Here is a 13,876-nt window from a genome sequence, read left to right as displayed (position 1 = left end):
AGTTTGCCAAATGTGTTTCTTAATAAAACTGCATTTGCCAAGCCACTGGGCTCCATGTGCACCCATAAAGCAGGCACTGACCAGATGCTGGAGCCAGCAGTTGGCCTGAGCTGCTTATCAAGCTGCTGTGGGACCCTGACCAGTCCACCCCCATGTGCTTTGGAGTCATCACCTATCAAATGGGGAGTTCTGCCGGATACGTAAGATCCCTCTTGATTGGCCATCTTTTCCTAAGTCTAAATGCCTTTGGTTTCATTAAATGTTCATTCATCTTTTCTTTGTCTTTTTGTCTTGTGTTAGTTATGGCCTTATTTTTTAACTTTATGTGCTCATCAAAATTTTGTAAAAAGCAAAATTGTGATAAAGAAATTTGGCATAATCAACCTGACTGCTAAGCAGTAACTGCTGTTTAATATCTCGAGATACGACTCCATCAAACTGTTGAGTGTTTGGGAAACCCCAGATAACCATTATAATTACATTTCCAACAAATATGTCAGGATACACAAAGACATTCACGCTTTTACGTTGAGTATCCTATAGATTTTGTTGTGTCGTGTGTCATGGTTGCATAGAATTCTGTCCTATAAATGTACCATGTCATGTCTTATGAATGGACTAACCCATTATTTTGGGACATTACCATTTGTTTTCAGTAGCATTTTAACAAACCTCATCAAATATCAATGTATTTCTCTCTACTTATTTCTGACGTATACAGTTCAATATAGAATCTCCAGGTCAACAAGATAATATTCTTGGTCTTCTGATGCACATTGCCAAATTACCCTCTGGAAAGGTGGTATTATACCACCAAGTAATACCGGGGATGGTATACCTGGTTCCTTTAATCTACTTACTCCAAGATTGATTTCAAAAGATTTGTTCATCTGATAGATTCACAATGGTGCCTCTTATTTTACTGAGACTGCATTATACACACCACACACACACACACACACACACACACACATATTGTGGAACATCTGAAAAAAATCACCAAGTCAGACTTGAAGCAGGGCATGGAACTTTATTTGCCAGCAGGCCCAGAGGCAGCGACCAAGTTGACTTTGCTCCCTTTGACCCCCATTAGGGGTTAGAGCACATCTTATGTAGCCCCAAACCAAAACCACCAGTAAGTCATAAGGGGGGTGGCGGATAGGGAAGAATAGTTACTTTATATTTGGTAGAGGGGAGCGAAGGGAGGAGAAGGGGTATGGGGAAGGAATGATAGTAGAATAAAACAGACATTATTACCTCATGCACATGTATGACTGCATGGCCAATGTGATCCTGCAATATGTACAATCAGAAAAATGGGCTATTATACTCTATTTATGTATGATCTATCAAAAAGGAATAAATGCATTCTACTGTCATGTACAACTAATAAGAACAAATAAAATATAAAAATTGAAAAATATGCAAAGTAGGAAGTAGGTTGAAATGACCCAAGTCAGAGTACACTGCACAAGAATACATTGCACAAGAATAAAAGAAACGTTTTTCAGATGCTGTGCATTGCCAAACAGGGTGTGTTTAGCAGGAGGTGGGTTACAGAGGTGGGGTTTTCATTTCTTATATGAAATGGAGTCTCAAGATAAATGGAGTTTGTCTGGTCAAGGCACATATAGTTTGGCCCACAGCACGTGTGTGTGTGTGTGTGTGTGTGTGTGTGTGTATTTGTCAAATATATATATATATTTGGTTGAATATATATATATATATATTTGTCTCATATATATATTTGTCATTTCTTTGTATTTTAAAATAAATTTCCAATTCATGTCCTTTGACAGTTTTTATATTGAGAATTTATTCTTTTATCACTCTCTAAAAGCTCTTTTATATTAAGTATAACAATGTTTTGTCTTACATTTTTTTGCTGACTTGTTGAAAGGGTTTTTTTTGTTCTTGTTTTTCATGTTGAAATTTAATTTTTACATAGTGAGATTAATCGATATTTTCCTTTAGTTTATGCTTAAAAGAATATTTTCACTTTGAGTATTTACACATTTACCCATATTTTCCTCTGTTTCTGCCTTAGTATCACTTATATTAAATTCTTTAATTAATCTAGAATTTGCTTTGGTGCCTGGTATGAAGTGTGATGTACCTAACTTTATTTTTTCCATCAAGTTAACCTGTGCACTAATACCCTTATTTCTTTTAAAATTTTAATTCAGGAGTATTTCAACCATATATATAAACAGAGATCAGCGTAATTAATTTCCTGGTGCCCATCACCCAGTTCAATAACTATCAACTCACGGGCAATTGTGTTTTATCTGTAGCCACTTCCCCTCTTATTATGGATATTTTTTTACTTGTTCTATTTAGTTATACATGACAGTAGAATGCATTTTGACACATTGTACACAAAGGGAGCACAACTTCTCCTTTTATTGTAGACATTTTTAAGTCAAATCTAAGGCATTGTATAATTTCACATAGAAGTACTTCCCTATGAGCACTATAAAATAAAAAATTTTTAAAACATAACTCTGCTACTTAAAATAGTATCTAATCATTGTTCAAATTTCCCTGATTCATACCTGTATTAACTTTTAAAATTTTGTTTTACCATCAAATAAAAGTGAAATTCTTGCACTGAAGACAAGGTATAAAAATTAGAGAATAAAAACAGCTGGAACCTGACTAGTTGATGGGATGGGTCAAATCAGGGTGACAAGAACTCAGACAGCAGACAGCTGTGCGCGGCCGGGGCAGGTACAGGCAAGAACCTGAGTCAGGAGGGTTCTCGAGGAGAAAGAAAAAGAGACCCTTAGAAGTTGGAGACCCCGATCTGCAAAGCATGACCTGTCATGCTTGTTCCTTCAGTTAGGTGAACACACTCGCAGCACGTGTTTGTAACCATCAACTAGAACAAAAACGTATGTAAATATCACCAGATGCAAAGGCTTCATTCCATACCCACAACTGATTAATGACTAGACTTAATAAAAAAGAAACATCATGAGCTCCAAACATCAAATGATCATCATGCGATCTGACTTTCAAAGAAGCTTGCCTGAGAACCTACGCATGTCTTCCCACCACTTCTGTAATCAGAGCGCTCGACCCTGGGGGTGTCACTCATCTCTCTGAAAGGCCGGGCACAGCTGCATCCTGTCTTTGCCATCTTAAAGTGCATCTTTGCTTGTGCCTTGCTTTCAAGCCCAGGATGAGTTGAGGACCCATTGCTTCCTTGGAGGGACCTCCTTGGACCCCTGTCCAGTGACAAACTCAACAGGGGGCAGGAGCAGGAGGTCCATGCAGGTCACTGATGTGTCTGTCAACCTGCAAGGGAATGGACAGTGGGGTACAGTGGTCTAAGGTGGTAACATAGGGCTCTATATTTCTCTAAAAGCAGAGTTCCACACTGAAGGAACTGGGCTCTTGGGAGGAAGCCAGACCACGATTTCTGAATGATGCCAAAGTCAGTGACCTGCTCTCAGGTGTGGACTTCAATGAAGATCTTGCCCACAGTCATATAGGGAACATTCTTGTTATCACAGTAGATCTCAGCATCAGTGTTGAACTAGAAGCAATACTGACCTAATGCCAGTCAAGTGAGCTACTGATCTCTCTTTTTTAAAAAAAAATTTTCTTAGTTGTATATGGACACAATACCTTTATTTTATTTTATTTATTTATTTTGTGGTGCTGGGGATTTGAACCCAGGGCCTTGTGCTTATGAGGCAAGCGCTCTATCAACTGAGCTACATCCCCAGCCCTATTTTATTTACTCATTTTTATGTGGGGCTGAGGATCAAACCCAGTGCCTCACACATGCTAGGCGAGAGCTCTACCACTGGAGCTCCTGATCTCTTTATGGGTAGGGTCCATGTCAGAGCTGGAATCAGCCAAACAGAGAAAAGCACATAGATTTCAGGAAGTCAATCATGTGACCCACGGAGTTTTGTCTTCATTATTCTGAATATTCCGTTCTTAGGGAGGAGTCCAGCCACTCTGAGGACTTGATCGCTTCAGCTTCATCTCCTGCTACTCTCCCTTGCTTTGCTTCCAAACACACTGGCCACCTGAGTTTCTGGAACTGGCCTGGCACAATTCTGCCAAAAGATCTCTTTATCTGATATTATTCCAAATAACCAAGTGGCATGACCTCGCCTTTCCTTTGGATTTTTGCTAAAATACCTCACTCCTGACTACCCTATCTAAATTCTTGTACATGCCCCCTATCCTTTTACTTCTATTCCATGGCACTGATCACATCTGGGATCAGGGTATATATTTTACTTATTTGTGAGAATATATTTTGCTTATTTGTAATAATTATATATACTTTGCTTATTTTTTAAACTCATCTTCCATCTGAATTTATAGTCTGAAGAAATGGGTTTTTAATCTTTTATTAAGTACTTTATTCTCTATACTTAAAACAGTGCCCAGCATATAGTTGATGATCAAAAAAATTTGTTGCATGATGAATAAATGAATAGGGGTGGTTTGGAGAAGCTGGTATACAGGTGTCTTACCAGCACAGTCACCAGAGGAAACAGATGGAATAGCTCTAATGGGGTAATGAGGTGGAATGCTATGGGGATAGTTCACAAAGGTGTGGGCAGGATTAAAGGGAGGTATAGCAGCATCTGTCCCTAGGACTGACTATGAAAAAAGAAAAAATAGTTACCAGAATTTTCAGAGAACAGCTGTAGGAGAGGGATATATGAAAGGCCTTCAGTAAAGGTACACGTTCAACCCATGTTGACCAGGAAGGGAGGAGACAGGGGAATAAATACCCTTCATCACTGTCCTCCTACCCACTCACCTTTGCCTACAACCTGACAGGAAGCCAGAGGACAAAAGAACATTGGTGGAGTCCATAAGGGGGAGTCCATGGGGGTCCTGAGCAAAGGGTGGAGCAAGGACCTGGAGGGCAAAGGCAAGAGAGGCCAGAAAGTACTTGTAGATATTTGTTTAAATACAGTTTTGTGCTAGACCCTGCATCTTATTGTGGCAGGCAAAATTCTAAAACAATTCTCTAAGATCTCCCATCCTAACCCTATATGCTTTGGAGAAAGAGTGAACACTCCCCCTATTAGCAGAAATAAGACACATGGGAAAGCTTTTGAAACCAGGGTTAGAAGAGCTTGCCAGAGCAAATAGGCAAGAAAAATGAGTAAAAGACATCCAAAGTGGAAAGAATGAAGTACAATATGTCTCTATTCATACATGATATGATATCATGTGTTTAAAAAACAAAATTAAACTCAAAGGAATCCATGAAAAAACTTTTAGAACTGTTAAATGAATTCAGAAAAGTTGAAGGATACAGAATTGATACACAAAATAGGCTACATATATACATAATAATAACAATCTATACATTAACAATAAAGAATCTGAAAGGGAATGAAGAAAACAATTCCACTTATAATAGCATATAAGAGATTATAATACTTAGGAGTAAACATAACCAAGGAACGGAAAAACTACAAAATATTACTGACACAAATTACAGAAGACTCACCGTGTACAACCAGAGGAAGGAGAAGTTGCGCTCCATTTGTGTACAGTGTGTCAAAATGCATTCTACTGTCATGCATAATTAATTAGAACATATTTTTAAAGATTAAAAATTAAAAAATATTAGAATAAAAAACGTGACAGAAGACAAAAATAAATGGAAAGATATTCCAATTTTGTAGATTGGCAGACTTAAATTTGCTAAGGCAATACTACCCAAAGTGACACAGATTCAGTTCAGTTCCAATCAAAACACAATGACTTTTTGTTTTTTTTTCAAAAAGAGAAAAAACTCACCCTAAAATTAATATGGACTCTCAGGGAACTCCAGATAGCCAAAACAATCTTGAAAAATCTTGACCATGGAGGACTTACTTTCTGATTTCAAAACTTACTACATAAAGTTTCAGAAATCAAAGCAACAAAGCAGACATGTGGGTCGACGAAATAGAATACAGATTCCAGAAATGAGGTCTCACATTTCGGGACAAGCGTACAAAGATCATTCAATGGGGAAAAGACCGTCTTTTCAACAAATGGTGACAGGAAAACCAGATATCCAATGATAAAGGTATGAAGGCAGACCCCAATGGAGCTCTACATACAAAAATTAAAATACAATATCTACACATAAAACCTAAAACCACAAAGTCATTAAAACACACACACACACACACACACACACACACACACACACACACACGGGAAAAGCTCTGTGACATTGGATTTGGCAAAGACTTCCTGAATGTGACATCCAAAGATAGGTACCACCACCACCAACAACAACAACAACAATAAACCCAGATAAAATGACTCCTTCAAAATTAAAAACTTTTGTACATCAAAGGACACATTTAACAGAGTGAAAAGGCAGTATGAGGCATAGGGGAAAATGTCATATATTGCTACAGAATCAACATATGGAATATATAAAGAGCTCCCACAACTCAACAAGAACAAAACAAACAACCCGGGTATGGTGGCATATACCTTTAATGCCAGCCATTCAGGAGGCTGAGGCAGGAGGATGACAAGTTTGAGGCCAACCTCAGGAGCTTAGCAAGACTCCGTCTCAACATAAAAATGTTTTAAAAGGACTGGAGTTGTAGCTCAGTGGTAAAAGCATCCCTGGGCTGGATCCCAGGGCTCCCCTACAGCAAAAAAAAAAAAAAAAAAAAAAAAAAATGTGAACAGATTTTTCTCCAAAGAAAACACACAAATGGCCAACAAGCACATGAAAAAACACTCAGCATCATTAGTTAGGGAAATGTGAATCAAAACCACAAGAAAATACCACTTCACATTTACTAGCATGACAAACACACAGACAAAAACAGCAAATAACAAATTAAATGTATTCATCCATGTTCCATTACTATCATAGATGCCTGAGGCTGGGTACTTTTTGAAGAAAAGTTTAGTTTTTTGAGGCTGAGTCCAAACAACATATCACATCACAGCTCCTGTGACTGCATTACACCATGGCAGACGACATCATGGTAGGAACATGCACTAAAGATAAGATCATGTGTGAGACAGGAAGCCAGAGAGTAGGAAAGGGCTCTGTCTATAACAATTTGCTCTCCTAGAAATAGCTCTGATTTTCACAAGAGCTACTTAATCCTTTCTGAGACCAACACCCTGATGACGTCTGGATCTCCCACTGGGCTCCACCTCTTAAAGGCCCCTCCGCCTCACACCTTGCCAGCCAGCGACCAAACTTCCAAAACACGAAGGACACACTCAAATCACATCCAAATCTCAGAACGGTTGTTAGTGAGGATGAGGAGAAATGGGAACCTTGTGCACTGCTGATTGCAACGTAAAATGGTGTAGCTGCTGTGGAAAAGGAGTTTGGTCGTTCCCCCAAAAGCCAAACATGGAATTATCATTTAATCCAGTGATTCCACTTCAAAATACTTACCCAAAATAATTGAAAGCAGATATTCTGATGTTCACACACCAGTGTTCACTGCAGTATTCCCATCCGCCAAAAGATGGGAAGCGCCACATTTTTTTTCTTGGCTCTTCTTAATAACCAAAAGATGCAAAGATACAGATTTGTACTATCAACACATGAGTAGAAAACCAAAATGGTACATATACATAAAATGGTATATTATTTAACTATCAAAAGGAATGAAATTTTCACACAGGCTACTACGTGGATTGGGCCAGCTTACCATCACTTTGACAAAATATTTGAGAAAATCACCAGGAAAGGAGGGAAAAATTGTTTTGGCTCACAGTTTCTGAAATTTCGGTCCATGTGTGCTTGGCCCTGTTGATTTGGGCCTGTGGCAGAGCAACATATCATGGAGGAAGCGCATGGTGGAGAAGCTGTGTTCTCCTCATGGCAGCCAGGAAATAGAGAGAATAAGGGGCGGGGCCTCAACCCCAATGACTAACTTCCTCCCACAAGGCCCCACCCCCAAACAGTGCCACCAGGGTGTCTACCAGGGACCAAGCTTTCAACAGCTTTGTGGGGAGGGAGGGACATTTAAGGTCCAATCTGTAACATGGATGAATTGTGAAAATGTGCCGAGTGCAAAAAGCCTGACCCCAAAGGGCAAATACTGTGGGGTTCAGTTTATCCGAAATGTGTAGAATGGCAAATTCATGAAGGCATAAATATAGAGTTTAGCAGGATCTCTGGGAGGATTGGCTGTTATTGTTTAATGGGTGCAGAATTTCAGTTTGAAATGGTGAAAGCACCTTGGAAATGATGATGGTCGTATAACACTGTGAAAGTAATTAATGCCACTGAATTTTACACTTAAAAAGGGTTACAATGATACGTTTCATGTTACATATATTTTATCAAAATAAAGACTTAAAAAAACATTTCCCCTGCCCCACATCAGGGCCACTCCTTGCCTTTAACTTTAGCCATATTCCCAGCTGCATCAGCAGAAAGGTACGGGGGCCACCCCATGATGGGCAATGTCCCCAGCTTGCCCAACAGAGCTCTCCCATCCACGGTTCCCCTGTACAACCTGTCTCCCACAGGCCTGGACTCCCAGCTCCAGAACCTCGTGGCCCTCAAATAGCCTGTCTGGGATATAAGCCAGGGCTTTTGCATGTTGGCCCCAAGGGTTTTTATTTCTTCACAGCAAGCTCAGATTCATTGGTCAAATGGCTACTGATACCAGGCTCAAATTTTTACACACCCAACTGCTTTAAATGTATCCTGGGGCTGGGGCTGGGACTCAGTGGTAGGTGCTTGCCTAGCATGTGTGAGGCACTGGGTTCAATCCTCAGCACCACATAAAAATAAATAAATAAAATAAAGGTGTGCCCATCTACGCCTAAAAATATATTTAAAAATGTATCCTGAATAAGCTTATTTATTTATTTATTTTGTGGTACGGGGGATTGAATCCAGGGGCACTTAACCACTGAGCCACATCCCCAGTCACCTTTTTATATTTTATTTAGAGACAGGGTCTCGCAGAATTTCTTAGGGCCTTGCTAAATTTGAGCTCGCGATTCTCCTGCCTCGGCCTCCGAGCCACTGGATGACAGGCTGCGCCCCTGCCCAGCCCGAATAAGCTTATTTTAAGTCCATTAGAGTTTGCCTGCTTTGCATACCCTGGGAAACGGTGTCCAACATCTATTGGTCATAGAGGAAATTAAATGCAAGGCTATGAAAACCCTAAGCTACTGCTGCTCTTGGGAACTCTGTGACCTAGACTCTCCCACCAGGCTGCTGAGTGACATCAGCTAGACGTGTAATCGCCCTCCCTCCTCCTTTTCCTGAAGTTCCCTCGCTCTCCTCCCCCAGCATGGTGTTCCCCAGCTTCCAAAGCCTCTGACAGTGCCCGCCTGAGACCTCTTCGTGATTTCTACTGCCATCTTGTGGCCGTACCTTCCTTCTTCACCAGCCCTGGAATTCCTCGAACGAACAGTCCAGACCCGGGCCTCGGTGTAGAGAGGGTGCCCCGGGGCAGCAGCCGCATGGCGGGTCCCAGAGTTAGACAGCCAGGGCGCCCGTCTCGGCACCTGCTGTCGACGGGCCGTGAGCCTGGCTGACACTCCATCTCCCTGAGTCCCTACCTATGAAACAGGGTGAAGGACGCGCCCACCCGAAGAACCGTCGGAGGGTCCAGTGAGCGGCCCCGCGCACTCAGGAGGTCCGCTGTGCCCCTCGTTGTGAACGCGGGCGTGAGCAAGCTCCCCAGCTCCCGGGCAGCTTCGAGGTGCTCTCCAGATGCTTGTCGATCGGTTGTCCAGATCCTTCACCTGAAAACCGTTTGCACCCACGCCCGCGCTCACGCACACTGCACGGCTGTCCTGCAAGCTGCGTTTTTTCAACATTGCAAAATTTTGGGGGGCCTGGGGTTGTGGTTCAGTGGTAGAGCACTTGCCTAGCACGTGTGAGGCACCGGGTTCAATCCTCAACACCACATTTTAAAAAATGAATAAAAAATAAAGGTATACAACTAAAAAATGTTTTTAAAATTTTTGGAAGAAAATTTCATGTCAAAATGATGCATATAGATGATAATTTTTAAGTAGTTATATTGCCTGGAAATAGAGATTTAATAAATTGTCTATTTGGGATTTCTTCCTTTCCTCCTCCTATTTATTTATTTATTTATTTGTTTGTTTGTTTATTTACTTATTTTGGTGGTTCTGGGTATTGAACCCAGGGCCTTGTGCATGCTAGGAAAAAAAAAATAGGTGGCAAATATGTGAATATTTACACTATTGCTCACTTGTCTGAATTTTTAGACTACATCTCTAGAAAATGGAATTGCTGGATCAAAGATGTTCATATCTTAAGGTTTTGATTCCTGCTAATGTTGGCGGTTTGCTAAAGGAATTTTACCCATAAACTGAAATAGCAGGTTTCTGCATGTGTTCTTATCATTTTAAAAATGTGATGAACTATGTATAACAAAACTTACCATCTTCACATGTTTAAATGTACAGCTCAGTGGCATTAAGTGCATTCACATCAACCTGTTACTATCATCACCCTCCATCCACAGAACTTTTTATTTTGCAAAATGGAGGCTTGTTTTATGTATTCAAAATATTTATGTCTACAAAAATAAGTGCATGTGGATGTTTATAGCAGCTTTATTCATAATTGCCTAAACTTGGAAGCAACCAAGATGCCCTTCAGTAGTGAATGGATAAACTGTGTATATTCAGACAATGGAGTATCTCAATGTTAAAAAGAAATCAGTCGGGTGTAGTGGTGCACGCCTGTCATCCCAGCAGGGGGACATTGATAATGGGGGAGGCTGTGCATGTGTGTGGAAGTACCAGAAATCTCTGTACTTTCTTAATTTTGCTGTGAACTTAAAACTGCTAAAAAATGAATGTTAAGAAATAAAAACATTTTAAAAAAATTAAGAAATAAAAACATTTAAAATGCCACAATAATTAATGAAAAAAAAAAAAAGAAAGTTTTGTAAGACAAACAAGATTTGAGATAACTTGCCAGTAGACTTGCTTTGCAAGAATTATTAAAAGAATTTCTTTGGACAGCAGCAAGACTGGTGGAATAGGAGGTCCACAAAAACAATGAGGGAGGAACCATTCATGGATTAGAGTGTTTTTGTGGAAGTGGATCCAGGTAGGAGGCTGCAAAACCCTGAGAGTATCCCAAATTCAGGAAAACTGCTTTGAGAAGGCAGGCTCTTGCCCCAGTAGCTGGTTCTGCACATGGCTCCTGTTGCAGACAGAAAACAGCCCCATGTCCCTAAGGACTCTGCTCCTGTCCCACTCTGCCACAGCCCAGTAAACAGCACCATCCACCAAGTGGTTCATGAGGAGACATGACCACGCATATTCCCAATAAAAACCAGGGAACGAATGTGGATCCTAAAGTACCCCTGTGAGAATCCTGCTCTCAGTCCTGCTTAGCTAGAGACCTAAAGACATGCATTTGTACCCTTATTAGTACCTCAACAATTTCAGTCCTGGCTCTGGACCCAGATGTGGCCTTGATACTTGGTACCCATCCTTGCTGGGTCTGGGGCAGTCCTGCTTACCCAGGAAACTGACAGCAGACAAGCTGTGTGAGCCACCAATAGCAGGATCATTAACGTAGGGTTCAACTGTGAACCCTGGAAGTATCCTTGTGACTCCATTCCAGCCCTGTTCTTCTAGTCCTAGAGACAGTTTTGCCCATACAGGGACATGGTGGGAGCCATACCTAGCTGTGCCTCTGGTAGCAGGCCTGCTGATTATGGCCTTGACTTTAGTCATGGAAATAGCTCTGTGACATGACCATAACCCTGCTGAATTGTGGTCCTGGAGGAAGTTATGTCCACCAGGGGTTCTGGCATGACCCGTATCCATCTGTATCCATGGTAACAGGCCTGCCAACCACAGACACAACTGTGAACCTGGACCTGTAAGCAGCTCCCATGTAGCTCAACTGTAATACTGCAGGTAGATCCATCATTTTGGCAGAGAAGGCCTTTACCTGCCAAAACCAGTATGTCAAATGGAAAGTGGTTTTCAGTCCACATTTATAGTGAGACTACATAGATATAATCAGACAAACACGATACCACCATTAGAAACAAAGTTTCAGCAACTGACCCTGAGGAAATGGAGATCAATACATTCTCTGATAAAAGTAATTGTCTAAGGAAGATTATCAATCTAAAAGAAAACATAGATAAACAACAGAATGAAATCGGTCCAGAAAGAGGAAAAGGAGGAGGGGAAGGAGGAGAAGGAGGAGGAGGAGGAGGAAGAGGAGGAGGAAGAAGATAAAACAAGAAGTAAACAAAGAGATAGACATAGAAAAAGAACTAAATAAATAGAAATTGTGGAGCTGAAGAATACAATGAATGTAATAGAAAATACAATAGAGAATGTCAAGAACAAACTTGATCAAGCCAAAGAAAGAATCTGTGAACTTGAAGATAGGTCTGATATTATCCAGTCAGTGAAGAAGGATGGGGAAAAAAATGCAAAGTAATGAATAAAGCCTACCAGATTTATGGGATACCACCCAAAGAACTAAAATATGCAATATGGAAATATCAGAAGAGAGACATACTTATTTAAATATATTGTAGCTGAAAACTCCTCAAATTTGAGAAAAATGTGGACATTCAAGCTCAAAAAGTATCCAGAGAGGTCCAATCCAAAGAAAACTTTACCAAAACACAAACCTGTGTATGTGTGTGTGTTACTGGTGATCCACCCCAGGGCCTCATGCATGCTAGGCAAATGTTCTACCACTTAGTTACATCCCCAACACTTCTTTTCCTTTTTTGGGTGGGTTACCAGGGATTGAACTCAGGAGCACTCAACCACTGAGCCATATCTCCAGCCCTTTTGTGCATTTTATTTAGAGACAGGGTTTTACCGAGTTAGCGCCTCATTTTGTTGATGTTGGCTTTGAACTCACCACCCTCCTGCCTCAGCCTCCCAAGCTGCTGAGATTACAGGTGTGCACCACCACATCCAGCCCACTATTTTTCCTTTTGAAACAAAGTCTACTAAGTTGCCCAGGCTGGCCTCAAATTTGAAATCCTCCTGCCTTACCCTCCCAAGTAGCTAGGAGTAAAGCCATGTTCCTCTGCATCCATTTTAATTTGGTAAAAAAACCAAAGACAAAAAGTGGGTGCAGGGGTGCATGCCACTAATCCCAGCTATTCAGGAGGCTAAGCTAGGAGGATTACAACTTCAAGGTTAGCCTCAGCAGTTTATTGAGATCCTTTGCAAAATGAGGAAGTTAAGAAGGACTTAGGGATATAGCTCAGTGGTAAGTGCTGTTGGGTTCAATCCCCAGTACTGCAAGGGAGAAAAATACAAAGAAAGAATTTTCAAAACATCAAGAAAAAAGTGAATTGTCAGAAACAAGAGAACTTCAGTAAGATGGTAAGTCAGTATCTCAGCAGAAAAAAATGTGTAGGCAAGGAGAAAGTAGGAGTGGGAAAAAATATCCAAGAGTGCTTCACCTTGCAATCCAAACTATCAGAGTGCTCACAGAAAAAAGATATCAAAGATTGCTTTACAAGATTGCAAAGCTGTCCTTCAAGTTGAAGGAAAATAAAGGCTTTCACAACTAAAACTGAAGGAGTTTATCATCACTCAACTTGGCTTACAAGAAATCCTAAAGGAAGTTATTCAAGTTGAAATGAAAAGACATTAATTAGTAAATGAGAAACTTGTGAAAGTATCAGTGGTAAAAGTATATAAATTCAGAAACTCAAATACCATAATGGTGCTGTGTAATTAGTTTTAACCTTAAGACACAAGTCAAAGGCAAATACATTAAGCATAATTATGGTTACAATAATTTATGTCATGGTTTGGATCTTAAATGTCCCTCAAAATGTTGTATGTTGAAAGTTTGGTCCCCAACACAGCAGTACTCAAAAGTGGGACATTTGGAAAATGATTGAATCAT

The sequence above is a fragment of the Sciurus vulgaris genome (assembly GCF_902686455.1).
Source record: "Sciurus vulgaris genome assembly, chromosome: 13".
NCBI lineage: Eukaryota > Metazoa > Chordata > Mammalia > Rodentia > Sciuridae > Sciurus > Sciurus vulgaris.
The sequence above is the reverse complement of the archived record's forward strand: the minus strand, read 5'-3'. Positions refer to the sequence as shown.